Genomic DNA, 16,498 nt, shown 5'->3' on the forward strand with positions numbered 1-16,498 from the left:
ACACTCCCTCTAAAAACTATCACAATGCTACCTCGTGCTTCATTCTATAGTTTTTCCAAGGAAGTTATAAGGCAACCATACTCTCTTGCCTTAAGTTTTGTCCATTTACACGTCTACTGTAAGAAAGTGAAGAGTGTACAGATAAGCCTCAATGGACTGAGATAAAGTATGGCTCTTATTTCACAGTCACAAAATTTTAGCGTTGGACCACATCTGAGCTGCCAATTAGCCATTTAATGAATAAACTAAATCCTAAAACAGTTACAGGACTTGCCTAAGATTTCACAGCTGGTAAGAGGCAGAGTCAAAGCTGAATCCAGCCTTCTATTCACCATACTACACCTATATCTCTGCCCAGTTAAAAGCTGCATACTATCGGGGCGCCTGGGTGGCTCAGTCGGTTGAGCGTCCAACTTCAGCTCAGGTCACGATCTCACGGTTTGTGAGTTCGAGCCCCGCGTCAGGCTCTGGGCTGATGGCTCAGAGCCTGGAGGCTGCTTCCGATTCTGTGTCTCCCTCTCTCTCTGCCCCTCCCCCATTCATGCTCTGTCTCTCTCTGTCTCAAAAATAAATAAACATTAAAAAAAAAAAATTAAAAAAATAAAATAAAATAAAAGCTGCATACTATCTTACCTAAAGTGGTAATTACACTCTGGGTAAAAATGGTTCATATTATCCAAATTCTCATACCCATCTGCCTCACCACACTAATATTTTAATTAATTTATAATCAGAATTGTAACTGTCAACCAGTTATACAGTACCTTCTTTTCTCAGCAGTAAAATCCCCTTAGTAAACCGATTTAATACCAAAAGGTTATTTGGCACATAAGTAATCATGGCATACAGAGAAGGATAGTTTCAAAGAATACATGCAGCAAATTCTTCATGGCAAACCACCTTATTTCGCCAAAGACATTCATATAGTCATTTATCCAATCAGCAAACACTGAATTGCCGACTAGATGGCAGGTACTATATTAGGCCTAAGGAAAACAAAGACATAGATACAAGGGACTCTGGTTTAGGTAGGCAGACAACAACAACAGATTGTGGTAAGAGCTATGGTGGAACAGCCAAGGTCCCAGAGGAGGAACATCTACTCCAATCTGGAGGGTCAGGGAAGTCAGACCAGCTTCTTACTCTCCCAAGCATTAAATTAACATTTGCTCTAGAAGCTCAGGCTTCTCATTCTTGAAATCCATGATTTAAAAAAAATTTTTTTTTTCAACGTTTATTTATTTTGGGGACAGAGAGAGACAGAGCATGAACGGGGGAGGGGCAGAGAGAGAGGGAGACACAGAATCGGAAACAGGCTCCAGGCTCTGAGCCATCAGCCCAGAGCCCGACGCGGGGCTCAAACTCACGGACCGCGAGATCGTGACCTGGCTGAAGTCGGACGCTTAACCGACTGCGCCACCCAGGCGCCCCTTGAAATCCATGATTTTAAACCCAGGTCTCTTACTGACATAAAAGTCTTCAAAATCTATGTCTGAGTCAAAAGAAAAACAGCATTACAATATTATCCTATTTATTTAAAACTGTTATAGTCAGTTATAGTCACTGTTACATAACTGCATTTGTATATATTTTCAAAGAGACATGTATGGAAGGATATTTATAAAAACTTTTATGGTAATCATTCCTGTAGGATAGGATCTCAGATTGTTTCAATGTTTTGACACTTTATCTGAATTAATTTTAAGAATTCTCCTACAGGGGTGCCTGGATGGCTCAGTCAGTTAAGCGTCCGACTTTGGCTCAGGTCATGATCTCGCAGTCCATCAGTTCGAGCCCCATGCCAGGTTCTGTACTGACAGCCCAGAGCCTGGAGCCTGCTTCAGATTCTGTGCCTCCCTCTTGCTCTGCCTTTCTCCCTCTCGCTCTGCTCCTACAGGTGTGCCTGGCTGGCTCAGTTAGCAGAGCATGCAACTCTTCATCTCAGAGTCGTGGGTTTGAGCCCCACACTGGGTGGAGAGATTACTTAAAATAATTAATTTTTAAAAATACTCCTATAATTTTTTATTCTACCATAACCAAAGTAGGTGGGACAGAGCAAGCACACAGATAAAAGCTGAATAAACTATTACTGTACTTACATCAACCTGTCTCCCCTATTCAGAGTATTATTTGTCACATGAGGGATACTAATGCCACATACTTGAGATCTTTTATTTACACTTGTAAGAAGGGCCACTTCTGGGAAAGTTTCTGGAAAAACAAGAAAGGTAGATGGGGACCAAAAATAAATGGGCTATAATCACAATGCTAAAGGTGTTTAGACTTCATTCTGTGGGTGACAGAAAAACACTGAGGGGGTTTTGACCTAAAGATTAACAATCAACTTTTTTTTTTTCAACTCCATTCTTTAACCAGGTATCTCTGGTAGCAACTGTGATACATAAACAGGAAACGACATAAAGACAAAGAGATGTGTTAAAACATTGTGACTATGTTTAAAAAAAAAAAAAGACAAATGCAAATTTTTAGCAGCAGTATCTCTGATGGATAAGACTATAGGCAGTCTCCTACTTTCAGTGTTATACATTTCTATAATACCTGCACTTCTTAAAATAAGCATGTATTAGATTTATAGCCAGAAAAAAATAAGAATGGCTATCACAATAGCTCAAAGGGGATGCAGGGAAAATGATGAAAGTTTGGATTACAGGTTCTATAAGAGCAAGAAACTGATCTTACTTACCACTCCCTAGTACCTTGTACTGTGCCTAGCACATATTAGGTGCTCAATAAATGTGACAGAAGAGTGAATGAGTGAACAAATGAACATCCTAAAGGCTCAACGAAGAAGAAACATTTCAGAAGTAAAATACACATTTGTTTATCAACATAAAAGCCAGAAATTAATTAAAGATATCCTCAAATTTTATGGACTAGTTGGCTAAGTGAATGATGAACCATTAATCAAGATAAGTAAAACTAGAGGAAGTATAGGTATACAGGAATGCAAAGAGATCATGGCAAAATGCCAATGAATTTGGTAGAAGGCATTAAGTTTCAGGAACCAGTAGGGAGTATAGGCTGAAGATGGAGATTTGGGAATCACCCATACAAACTTAAATCAGAGATCAGAGCTACCACATACTTGTTATGGATTCTCATGTTCGTAATCAGCAGAATAGGATAGGCAGATCAAAATAAAATACGTGCACTATTCTGGGGGCCCTGGTACTCTGATTTTTTGCCCCACTGATATGTATGTATGTATGTATGTATATATGTATTTTGAGAGAGAAAGAGTGCAAAAGGGGAAGGGGTAGACAGAGGGGAAGGGTAGACAGAGGGGTAGACAGTGGGGCTCAAACTCAGGAACCATGAGATCATGACCTGAGCCAAGATCAAGAATCAGACACTTAACCGACTGAGCCATCCAGGCTCCCCTGCCTCACTGATTTTTAAACTTAGATTATTAAATAAATACACCTTAGGTGTTAGAGTCTTAATCTCTCATTTGCTTCCCAATAGGATACAAAGACCCACAGCTATACTTTATATTGTTATCATTTGCTACAAACAGAATTCTGGGCTCACAAATCCAGGACAGATCAGAAATTCAATACACATGGCATTATTCACTATAAACATATAAAATTTATATACTGGTTTTATTAAATATTATCTACTGATAAACTATTGTAAAGTAATAGTTTGTCACTGACTTTATTTTTGAATACTTTTTCATCTTATTTCCAGGATTACAACATGACACTTTCAACTATCCTTACCTATGCAAATCTCTTCCCCCTCCAGTTCATTCTACCTATGAAATAGGGACTTCCCCATTTCCTTTGTTTCAGCTCTACCTCTAGAAATCCATTCTTCCTATCTCAAACTGACCATACTCAAAACTAAGTTCAAAAGGTCAACAAATGGGTTAGACTAGTCTCATAAATGCAGAAACATACAATATAAGACTAATTTGTCCCCATGCTTTTACATGTTATCTTTCATGCCTGTAGTGTTATTTCCTTTTTCCAACATTTATCTAAATAGAGGCCATAGGTCATATCTTAACCATTTCAGCATTCACCTATTCTCTTCTTTCTTTGAATTTCCATAATACAAATTGAGTGGCCTTCAAAAGTTAGTTATGTTTTCCTCTATCTACATTGAAAAATAAGCCTTTTAGGGTGCCTGGATGGCTCAGTTGGTTAGGCATCTGACTTTGGCTCAGGTCTTGACCTCATTGTTTGTGAGTTCAAGCCCCACATGGGGCTCTGTGCTGACAGCTCAGAGCCCAGAGCCTGCTTCAGATTCTGTGTCTCCCTCCCTCTCTGCCTCTCCCCACTCACGCTCTGTCTCTGTTTCTCTCTCAAAAAATAAACATTAAAAATTTTTTTTGCTTTAAAAAGCAAGCTTCTTGAAGAGAGATTCCCTATCAATAGTGAGGATACAGTTGGCATTCAATGAATACTTACTAACAAAATGGAAGCTCTGAATTTGTATCTTACATTTTTGGCTTCCTAATCCTCCTGTGCCTCCACATTGTCATATACCAGAAATAAAATGTATTCTTTTTTCATTTTACTAACAGATATTAGACTAACTTAAATCTAGATTTATTTCACTTTTAAGTTTTTTTATTTATTTTGAGAGCAAGAGAGAGAAAGAGAACAAGAGAGGGGCAGATAGAGAGGGAGAGAGAATACCAAGCAGGCTCCGTGCTTGTCAGCACAGAGCCCGACTCAGGGCTCAAACTCACAGACCTCGAGATCATGACCTGAGCCAAAACCAAAAGTCAGATGCTTAACCGACTGAGCCACCCAGGCACCCTAAATTTATTTTACTTTTTAAATATTTTCTTAAATGTTTACTTATTTTTGAGAGAGAGAGAGAGAGGGAGGGAGGGAGGGAGGGAGAGGGGGGGGGAGAGAGAGAGAGAGAGAGAGAGAGAGAGAGAGAGAGAGAGAGAGAATGAGAATGAGAATGAGAATGAGTTGGGGAAGGGCAGAGAGAGAGGGAGACACAGAATCCAAAGCAGGCTCCAGGCTCTGAGCCAGCAGCAGGGAGCCTGATGCGGGGCTCGAACCCATGAACCGTGAGATCGTGACCTGAGCCGAAAATGAAGGCTTAAACAACTGAGCCACCCTGGAGACCCAGATTCTAACAATTTTAAAGATGAGGAATGAGACTCTAATTAGGTCATACAGGTAGTTGGAAGCAAAGGCTAGAACCAAGGCTTCTAACTTCTAGAAAAGGTATTTATTGAGTGACTGATACACATGGAGAATTCTGTGAGGCACTGTATTAGACCAGTGCCCACTCTTGTGTACCAAGACACTTCCCACTGATGTTCAAAAATATTTAAAACATTAATTAAAGCTTACATTCTAAGGAAATTTCTGTATTAGGAGAAGACACTGTCCACATTTCTAAAAAATATCTTAAAAATAAGCAGGCAGAGGGGGGAAAAATCTTTAAAGTAGGAAAGAATTTAGAATTTCAAACAATTTACTCCTCCTGTCCTGGCTGTTGTTTACTGTTAAAAAGAGTAAGACCATCAAAAGACATCTCCACCCAAATTTCATGACCTAATAGTTTAAGAAAAATAAGCCTTATTCCTGTTGGCAAATGATCTGCTTTTGTCACATCACACTAAAGCATTAGCTCTGTCACAGGATTAGAGTACAGCCATCTGAGGACAAAAGTCCAGGCAGAAAAAGAAACCATACTGGAATTTGATAAAGACCCCTCAGGAATATGGCAGTCAGCTGTTTCTTTTTTTTTTTTTTTTTTAATTTTTTTTTCAACGTTTATTTATTTTTGGGACAGAGAGAGACAGAGCATGAACGGGGGAGGGGCAGAGAGAGAGAGGGAGACACAGAATCGGAAACAGGCTCCAGGCTCTGAGCCATCAGCCCAGAGCCCGACGCGGGGCTCGAACTCATGGACCGCGAGATCGTGACCTGGCTGAAGTCGGACGCTTAACCGACTGTGCCACCCAGGCGCCCTGGCAGTCAGCTGTTTCAATAGTACCTTTCATCTAAGGATCTCAAAACAAATATTATTTACATTATCAAGAATCAAAACGGTGGCACCATGGCTCAATAAACTAACATATCAATGACCTATAGGGAATTTAATACTGATGTTCTGAAACTCAGCCCTCGGTTCTAAAAAACAAGACCTAGTTACAACTAGGGGGTTAGGAGCACCAACATCCCATGCAGTCAAAAATCTGCATTTAACTTTTGACTCCCTAAGAACTTAACCACTAACAGCCTACTATTGACTGGAAGGCTTACCAATAACATGAACTGTGATTAACACATATTTTGTCTGTTATATGCATTATATACTGTATTCTTACAGTAAGCTAGAGAAATGGAAATATTATTAAGAAAATCATAAGAAAAAATACATTTATAATACTGTCATGTTTTTATCAAAAAAATCCGTGTATCAGTGGACCTGCATAAGTTCACACCCATGCTGTCCCAGGCTCAAGTGTATTTGGATTTTGTCCCTAATTCCTGGCACAGAACTCCTAAAACCCTTGGAATTTCAAGAGTGATAGGAGCACTCTTGTTATTCGTAACAAGTCTCTTTTAACCACAAAGCAATTTGTGCTAACAAGGTGACTCTTGGTGGACCCTTACATAGCTAAAGATGGGAACCGGTTGTGAGAGGGACCAATCCACATGATTAGAGGGTTGAAAATTTCAGGCCCTGCCCCCGTTATGGGGAAAGGGAGAGTAAACCACCAAGGCCAATGATTTAACCAATCATTCCTAGGTAATAGAAACTTCTAAAAAAAACCCTGAACAACAGGGTTTAGAGAGCTTCTGGATAAGTGAACACATGGAGGTACTGGGAGGGTGGTGTGCCCAGAGACAGCAGGGAAGTTCCCCATACCTTGCTCAATGCATCCTCTCCACTGTTTCTGAGTTGCCCTCTTTATAATAAGCCTATAAGCGTAGGTAAAGTGCTCTTCCTGAGTTCTGTGAGTCATCTCAGCAAATTATTGAATCTAAGGAGAGGTCATGGAAACCCCAGAATTTTTTGCAAAGTTGGAAAGGAGTATAGGTGGCCCCGGACTTGCAACTGGTGACTAAAGTGGGGACAGTCTTAGGAACTGAGCCCTCTAACTTGAAGGATCTGACACTAACTCCAGGTAGACAGTGTTAGAACTGAATTCAATTGTTGGACTGGTATCACAAAATTGGACAATTGGTGGTGGTATGGAAAAACCTACACAAGTAGTTAATTCCTCTCTATAAAGTTTAAAAAAAAAAAAAGATAAGTGGATTTGTTGATACCATCTCCCAGCTTACTTTGCTGCACATGTATAAATAAAAGACCCCAAAATTTAAGCAATATTGTCAGAACAGTTTCTACTGATATAATTAGTAATAATTTTATGCCATTTGGGGTGCCTGGCTGGTTCAGTGGGTGGAGCACGCAACTCTTGATCTTGGGGTTGTGATTTCGAGCCCCATGTTAGATGCAGAGATTACTTAAAAAAAATAAAATCTTTAAAAAATAATAATTTTTTGCCATCTTTGTGCCAGGCATTAACCTTAGGTCAAATTATTTCCAATGTATGCAATTCTGAAAGATAGATATTACCCCTGATAACGTATGAGAAAATTGAATCTCATCATTAAATTTCCCACTGCACCCAAGTAGCAGAGTACTAAGTCTAGTTATAAAACACAAACCCCTGCCTTCTTCTATGGCAACCCTTACTTTTTATAATGTAGTATAAAATTATAAACTCTCTAACAATCCTTAAGAACATTATGCTAGTCTTAAGGGTGTGTGCCAGGCTTGAGGTTTTTGAGTAACAGCACAGGCCCCATACCTGTTGGTGTTCACATGAAGCAGTATCCTAGGCACCTAGGCATCCTAGTAAAGAAAAGCCAAAGAGCAAAATAATGCTGTGACTCTTTGTGGAGCCAAACCTTCCCCCAGCTTTATCAGTCTTCAAGCAAGTTCTCCACCAGCCACTTTGCTGAACATCCTCACAACAAAGCTGCCCTCAGGAACTGATCATAAGTCCAAGCAATTCTTAGGACTCCTAGAATGTATGTATGCCAATCTCCAGTTTCAGACCTAGCTTGCCCAAAAGAAGACTATTATGGAAAATTTATTATAAGTATCCATAACACAACTGTGAGTCCTGAGAGGGAATGCAAAGAAGTCTTCCCCCCAGCCTTATCTCACAGTCTGTTGTTAAATCACCTGCCCCAATTCAGTAAATGAAATGTGGAAGGAAGAGGAGAAGGGAGGGAGAGAGGGAGGGGGGAGAGACAAGCAGACAGACTAGCCTTAAGAATTGCTATCATAAACATAATACTGACAGTCCATATACAGATCTAGTATTCTAGTTTTCTACTTTATACACTTTTTAAGAACTGCCTTTTTTGGCATTGTATTCTCTTGCTGGTTGGAAAATATTTTATTTTTTTCTTCCCCAATTATCAAGGAACTGAAGTCAATAAGACTTTTCACTACCTTCTGTTACCAATATGAGCACAAAAAAGAGAGTCTAGAGATTAGCAAATCTTAAGAGCTGGGAGGGACAAGAAAGAGATCATGTAGTTTAAACTCTTACAGGAACACTTATATCTCCAAAACACAATCATCCAAGCTATACTTGAATATGTCTAATGACAGAGACCTCATAATTTTGTCTATTCCACTATGGGACATACCTTATTGTGCAAAAGGTCTTTTCCATAGTGGGATGAAATTCACCTCCAAATTACCTTCTACCCATGGTCTGTCCTCTGGAGCAAGAGAGATGATCAGTCAGCTCCCTTTTGCTTAAAACAACTCTTAACTTTATTTAGATAGTTAAGTTTCCAAGTATTATCTTCTGTGGCAAAACAGCTCCTGATTCTTCAATCGCTATTCATTAGATACAGTATCTAGGGAACTCATTATTCTTGGTCATAATCATATGGACAATTTAGATTATCACTGTCTCACTGAAGTGTAAAATCCGTAAGTGGACACAATACATATAATCAGATGGTACAAGAACAAAGGGACTATTACTTCCCTTAATTTACCACTGTACATCTATAAATGTTCATCAATGTTAGCCTCTTTTCACAACCACATTATACAATTAACTACCTTAGAGGGTGGTGGCTTTCAAATGAAAAATCTATTTTAGGCAGATCATTTCTGTTAAAGAGTAAACTTTACATTTCTATCACACCTATCTTATCACTTTCATACTTCATCCTGCTTAGATTGCCTTGGTTTTCTTTGATGCAATACATCAGATAACACTCCCAGTTTTAGCATCATTTACAAAATTTTTGGTAAGCATGTATATTGTACCATTATTTAAGATCTAGATCTATAATGCTTAGCAAAAGAAGAACTTACAAGCCTGTATAATCACACTGTGCTTTCTGTTTTGAGAGACAGCAAGCGAGCACAAAGAGAGAATCTTAAGCAGCGTGGAGCCCAACATGGGGCTCAATCTCATGACTCATGAAAGATGAGATCATGACCTGAGCCAAAACCAAGAGTCGGACACTTAACAGATTGAGCCGCACAGGCAGCCCCACACTGTGCTTTATAACAAACAAATAAGCAAACCAGATTTAAAAGACCAACAAACTGGGAAGAGACATTTGCAACACATACAGTAATACACTGATTTCATTACACATTTCCTACAAATTCATAAAGGGAAAAAAGCAATCAATTAATCAATGAAAAAAGAACCAACGTCTAACATTAACAACCAGATCACAGAAAAACAAAGATAAAATTCAACTTCACTCATAAAGAGCAACGTAAATTTGTGTGATTAAAGTTTTTAATTTTAAATTGAATTCCAGTTAACATTCACTTTATTAGTACACTTTATTAGTTTCAAGTGTACAATACAGTGATTCAACATTTCCATACATCACCCAGTGCTCATCCCAAGTGCCCTCCTTAATTCCCATGATCTATTTCACTCATCCCTCCACCCACCTCTCCTTTGGTAACCATCAATTTATTCTTGATAGTTACGAGTTTATTTCTTGGTTTGTCTCTTTTTTGTTCCTTTGCTCATTTGTTTCTTAAATTTCACATGAGTGAAATCATATGGTATTTGTCTTTCTCTGACTTATTTCACTTAGCATAATACTCTCTAGCTCCATCCATGTTGTTGCAAATGACAAGATTTTGTTCTTTTTTATGGTTGAATAATATTCCATTCTATATACATCATTTTTTATCCATTCATCTACTGATGGACACTTGGGTTGCTTCCATAATTTAACTACTGTAATAATTCTGCTATAAACATAGGGGTACAGGTATTCCTTTGAATAAATGTTTTTATATTTTTTGGATAAAAACCCAGTAGTGTGATTACTGGATCATAAGGTAGTTTCTACTTCCTTTTTTTTTTTCTTTGTAAGTAATCTCTCTACCCAACACATGGCTCAAACTCACGATCAAGAGTTTCATCCTCTACTAACAGAACCAGCCAGTCACTCCTCTATTTTTAACTTTGTTAAGGAGCCTCCATACTGTTTTCCACAGTGGCTGCACCAGTTTGCATTCCCACCAACAGTGCATTAGGATTCCTTTTTCTCCACATCCTTGCCAATACCTGTTGTTTCCTGTGTTTTTGATTTGAGCCATTATGACAGGTGTGAGGTAAAGAGCAATGTAAATTCAATCTGTAATATAATAACATTTTTTACCTATCAGAGTGACAAAGATCAAAGTGTTGATAACATATCTAATTTGTAAGACGTGGAAACAAGTACCCCACAGATTGCTGATGGGAATATATATAAACTCCAACTCTTTAGAGCACAATTTGGAATTATCTATAAAAATTTTAAATACACCTACCTTTTCTTTGGAGCATGGATATTCACTGCAACATTTGTAATAGCAAAAGTAGTAGACACTTAGCTGTCAACCTACAGCCATTTCTCCCTTCTTTCAGAACTCCTATCTGTTCAGGGTGGTAATGTACCCAACCCCAAGAGATGAGCCATGATTAGTTGAAACCCACTATGGCTATCATATTCTCTTTACCAGATAATCACTTCCTTAGACACTCCAGGGGTCCGGGGCAGCAAGCAATTGACCTTCACTGAAATGTAAGGAGACATTGCATATGGCGTTGCTACTCAAAACCACAGCATCTGCATCACGTGGGAGCACATCACTGATACAAATTCTCAGACCCCACTCTAAACCTATGGATCAGAATCTCTGTCAGTGGATTCCAGGAATTTGTATTTTAACACATTCCCTAGGTCAGTCTTACCCACACTCTTAAAGTTCATGAAGCACTGTTTAAGACTTCTGGGAATTATTTTCTCCCATTTTTTTTTTTTTTAACATTTATTTATTTTTGAGACAGAGAGAGACAGAGCATGAACGGGGGAGGGGCAGAGAGAGAGGGAGACACAGAATCGGAAGCAGGCTCCAGGCTCTGAGCCATCAGCCCAGAGCCTGACGCAGGGCCCGAACTCACGGACCGCGAGATTGTGACCTGAGCTGAAGTCGGACGCTTAACCGACTGAGCCACCCAGGCGCCCCGCTGAGCCACCCAGGCGCCCCTATTTTCTCCCCATTTAAAATGACTAAGCCTTCCCATTAGAAAAATATTTTGAGGGCACCTAGGTGGCTCAGTCAGTTGAGTGTCTGACCCTTGATCTCAGGCGAGGTCATGATCTCACAATTTGTGAGATCAAGCCCTGTATGGGGCTCTGCACTGACAGCACGGTGCCTGCTTGTGGTTCTCTCTCTCCGCCCCTCCCCCACTCACTCACTCTCATTTTCTCTCTCTCTCAAAATAAATAAACAGACATTAAAAAAAAAAAATTTTGCCCTCCATTACCCGTCTTTGAATGCAGTTAGTTGTGCTGCTTGGAGCTAAGGCAGCCATCCTACAACCATAAGGCTACAGCAGAGAAACTGAAAAAACAATATACTAAAAGTAATAGAGTTAAGATAGGGGGGAAACCTGGGTTTAATAAATATTACCAAGCAACCACACTAGCCCTGAACCACCTATTTCTTTGTTTCTATTTATATGAGACAACTTAAGAGTCTTTACTGTTTAGTTACTTTTAGATACTGTTACTATTATTTACAGTTGAATATATCCTAAGTGATACACTTTATATCAATGGAAACCAATGGAGCTTAAATTCTACTGGAAATAGAGTAATTTGTGTCATTGTTTAATAGCAGCATAGTATTCCATGTTATGTATTTACCATCATTTTATTTCTTTGTGATTCCCATGTGCATGCACAGCATTAAGACAATCAGTACTAGTCTGAGACAACTAACAAGTTTTGGCCCTAATCTGCTACTTCATTCCAACTAGGACATAAGCTCCACTCAGGCAGTAACCTTAACGCACTGCATCTTAAGCAGTTACAACAGAACCAAACATATATGAAAATATTTGATAAATATTTTTAAATAAACAAATGTAGAAAAAGAGGTCTTCCATAAATGCTAAAACTAAGTTATATCTAAGCTTAACTTGTCTACTTTGGTTGTTTGCACAGATCTTCAGGTTGAGGATGCTACAAAGATTGAAAACTTCTACTATGAAATAGATAGCAGTGTGAAGAGGTTCTCACAGTCCCTTTCAATAGTCCAATTAGTATTTAAGGTGTCTTTCAGCTCTGTAACCTAGGAAATAAGAATAGTTAAGAGCAAATTGTTTCCTAACCAATCCTCATATTTCTTCTTTTCTATCGTAACTGCTAAGAACGATTTAAAACCTTGACGACATGAAACAAAAATCCAGGAACTAAGTTGTTTAGGACACCTTAAAGATTTCAAGGTACATTTTTCAGTATCACTTTGAATGAGCAATTAATCAAGCCAGTTGCTAATAGTACTTAAACATCTTATATCTTCTCCTATCCCAGACATTTATCTAGAGTTGCAGATTTTTACCTAAATACAACCTCATCAGGGTTTAGGACTGTTTTGCTATTGGAAAGGCAACATTTCCAATCAGATTTTTATCCCCCACTGCCTCACTGAAACTATTCTTACCAAGGTTACCAATAACTTTCACACCGCTAAATCAAATGGTTATTTCTCAACCATCATCTTAATTGTTTAGTATTTAACACAGTTAATAACAACTCCCTACTCCTTGAAACACTTTCCTTGTTTGGCTTCCAGATACCCTCTCACCTGGTTTCTTCCTATTTCTCTGGCTGGTGCTAAGTCTCCTTTGACTGTTCCTTTTCACCTTCCTCCAAAGATCTCTAAACTCTGGTCCACTCCAGAGTTAATTAAGTTCTCCAACTCTTCTCACTTCTATCTCTTCTCACTCCCTTGGACCTCATCCAGCCCCCTGGCTTAAATACAATCTTTTTGACAGTAACCTCCGGTGGTACACCTCTAGCAGATCCTCTCTCTTGAATTCCAGACTCATAAACCAGCTACCTACTCAACATCTCTACCAAGTCTAGTAAGCATCTATAATATATGTCCAAAACTGAGCTCCTGTATTTTCCTTCCAAACGTGTTACTCCTTCAGTCCTCCCCATCTGAATAAATGGTGTCCTTAAGGAACTTACAGCAAAAACCTTGGAATTGTTCTTAACTCCTTCCTTTCTTTCTATCAGTAAAACATCCAATCTATCAGTAAAACTAGTTGACTCTACTTGAAAATCAGACCATGTGTCATCACATACACTGCCACCCCACAATGCAAACTGGCGTCTTCTCTCATTTGAATTATAGCAGTAGCCTCCTAACTGGTGTTCCTTCCTTTACCCCTGCCCAATCATTCACCACCAGCCTATTACCAATACAGCAGCCAGAGGCATGATGTTAAAATAGAAATTGGATCATGTCGAACCACTACCCAAAACCCTCCAAGGATTTCCAATTTCACTTAGCATGAAAGCTAAAGACCTACAAAGGACCAACAGCACCAGCAGTAGCTGGGAGCTTGTTAGAAATGATCCCCACCATGGGTAGCCTGGGTAGGTCAGTCAGTTAAGCATCCAACCTCAGCTCAGGTCATGATCTCACAGCTTGTGAGTTCGAGCCCTACATGGGGCTCTGTGTTGATAGCTCAGAGACTGGGGCCTGCTTTAGATTCTGTGTCTCCCTCTCTCTCTGCCCCTCCCCCCACTTGAGCATGCTCTCTCTCTCTCTCTCTCTCAAAAATAAACATAAAAAAAGAAATGAACCCCCCACTTCAAACCTACAAAATAGAAACTGAATTTTAACAAAAACAACCTACATAAGCCATATGCACAGTAAAGTCTGAAACGCATTTCTCTAAGGCACCACAAGATAAGCATCTACCCTCCCCAATTCTTACCATTTCCCAGGCAAGCTTCAGTCTCAGGACCTATCACTTGTCATCTGCTATGTCTAGAATGCTCTTCTCTCATTTATCTGCATGACTCGCTGTTTCACATCTTTCAAGCCTTTACTCAAATGTTCCCTTCTCTGTGAGCCATTTGCGACCACTCAATCCTTCCCCTTGATATGCTCTATTCCTCTCTCTTGCTTGTACTTTTCTCATTAGAACTTGTCATTAGAAGTTACTTATCTTGTTTATTCTATCTCCCCATATAAAACGCAAAAGAAGCTCTATGAAAGCAGACATTGTTTTTCTTCCCCAGTACCCAGAATCCAGTAAGCCCTCAACAAATATTTTAAATGCATAAAACAATAAAACAAATGAGATTTCTCTTCAAAACACTATCCAATAGATTTTGTAAAGTAGTTTCTTACTGTACAAACTGACATTTTCTTAGCATCACATTCAACAAATCCACTTTTTAAAATACACTTAGCACCAGGGAGCCTTGGGTGGCTCAGTCGGTTAAGCATCCGACTTCAACTCAGGTCATAATCTCACGGTACATGAGCTCAAGCCCCTCATCGGGTTCTGCGCTGTCGGTGGAGAGCCTGCTTGGGATTTTCTCTCTATCTGCCCCTGCCCCACTCACGTGCTCTAAATAAATAAATAAATAAATAAATAAATAAATAAATAAATCTTTTAGAAAAATAAAAAATAAATAAAATCTACTTAGCACCTACCATGTAATTAGGCACTATAAACACTACTGTTCATACATTAAGTATGGAGATTTAAAATATCCGATTCATGACAGAGCTATACCATCAAAAAAGTCTGCAGAAATAAAAACTGCATCTTTGAGTGAAGAGAACAAGTATGTCTACAGCTCTCTGCAACACAGTAACAAGACTTTACACTGGTAAAATAGTCTTCCACACAAATTTTCTCACCTGTCCCTCAACAATCCCATGAGGCTTGTGTAAAGCAAGTAATGATAAGCTCACTTTAGAGATAAGAAAACAGGGGCGCCTGGGTGGCGCAGTCGGTTGAGCGTCCGACTTCAGCCAGGTCACGATCTCGCGGTCCGTGAGTTCGAGCCCCGCGTCGGGCTCTGGGCTGATGGCTCAGAGCCTGGAACCTGTTTCCGATTCTGTGTCTCCCTCTCTCTCTGCCCCTCCCCCGTTCATGCTCTGTCTCTCTCTGTCCCAAAATAAATAAACGTTGAAAAAAAAAAAAATTTTAGAGATAAGAAAACAAATATACTCTCACTCAAAGCATGGCAGTAACAATGCCAAAACTGGGACTGAAGTCTCTCAATTTTCTGATATCACACCTCCCCTTGCAACTGATATTGAAGCAGACTACAAAACCATACAGCCATATATTATGCTGAAGATACTAAGCTTTCCCAGTGTCTTTGCAGAATGAGAACAAACTCAGTTCATCAGAATCACAATCTCAACTTGAGGAATAAGAATTCGAATGGATTCCTATTACTTATAAGTCTAACCCAGAGTCCAATGACATTCAGGAAGAATTTAAGAAATGAGCTGCTATATCACACATCAAGGAAGCTCTTATTAAGTTATGACAATTGCTTTAAAAAAGAGAATGGGAGAAAGGAAGATGTAACAAGTGAATGAATGAGAACAAAGTTCTATAGAGGAAAGAGTCAATGTTAAGTCATTATTGTCTGAGTGCCTAAGTGATGCAGTTTTGCAATAAAAGGAAAAACACATAACTCCTCAAAATCCCAGCACAATAGCTTTCCTTTCTTTGCATAGATGAGGATGAAAGTGTTTCCCAAAAAGTTATTTTTAAAAAAGATACAGAAACAGAAAATCCACATGAATAGAGATCCAACCTGGAAGAATGGAGACTGTGTCTTCTATATCTTGTGATTAAGAGTAGCTGCTCACCAAGTGTCAGCATCTGAAGACTGTGCTAACTGTGGGTGTGTCCTCAAGAGAATAATACCTGCTGGGACAGAGGAGCAAGAGAAGGACAAATACTACTAAATGCAAATGACTGGCTGGCAAACAGTTACCAGTTGTCAGTCTGAAAAATTTTTTAAGTTGGTATTAGTAATATTAAAAGATCACACGGTGGTAATACAAGTGGCCAAGCCCAGGTGGCACTGGGATTATCAACGACAGCTGCAATCAAAGGTACACTTCAGCAGGTAATCCAGCTCTCTGATTA

General features: G+C 39.2%; 1 protein-coding gene across 6 annotated transcripts in view; it reads right to left on the reverse strand.

Annotated features, from left to right (window-relative positions):
• The window catches only part of TMCC1 (transmembrane and coiled-coil domain family 1), a 242,260-nt gene that overhangs the window by 214,416 nt on the left and 11,346 nt on the right, over positions 1-16,498 (reverse strand). Inside the window, exon 1 of one of the 6 annotated variants that reach the window (XM_045493897.1) lies at positions 16,161-16,181. The exons of 4 other annotated variants lie outside the window; for them this stretch is intronic. The gene's annotated coding sequence lies outside the window, so the exon portion shown is untranslated. Of the gene's footprint in view, positions 1-8,678; positions 8,698-16,160; positions 16,182-16,498 lie in introns of those variants that run through there. One more of the 6 variants, XM_045493898.1, reaches the window with a different exon arrangement.

The sequence above is a fragment of the Leopardus geoffroyi genome, chromosome A2 (assembly GCF_018350155.1).
Source record: "Leopardus geoffroyi isolate Oge1 chromosome A2, O.geoffroyi_Oge1_pat1.0, whole genome shotgun sequence".
NCBI classification, from domain to species: Eukaryota; Metazoa; Chordata; class Mammalia; order Carnivora; family Felidae; genus Leopardus; species Leopardus geoffroyi.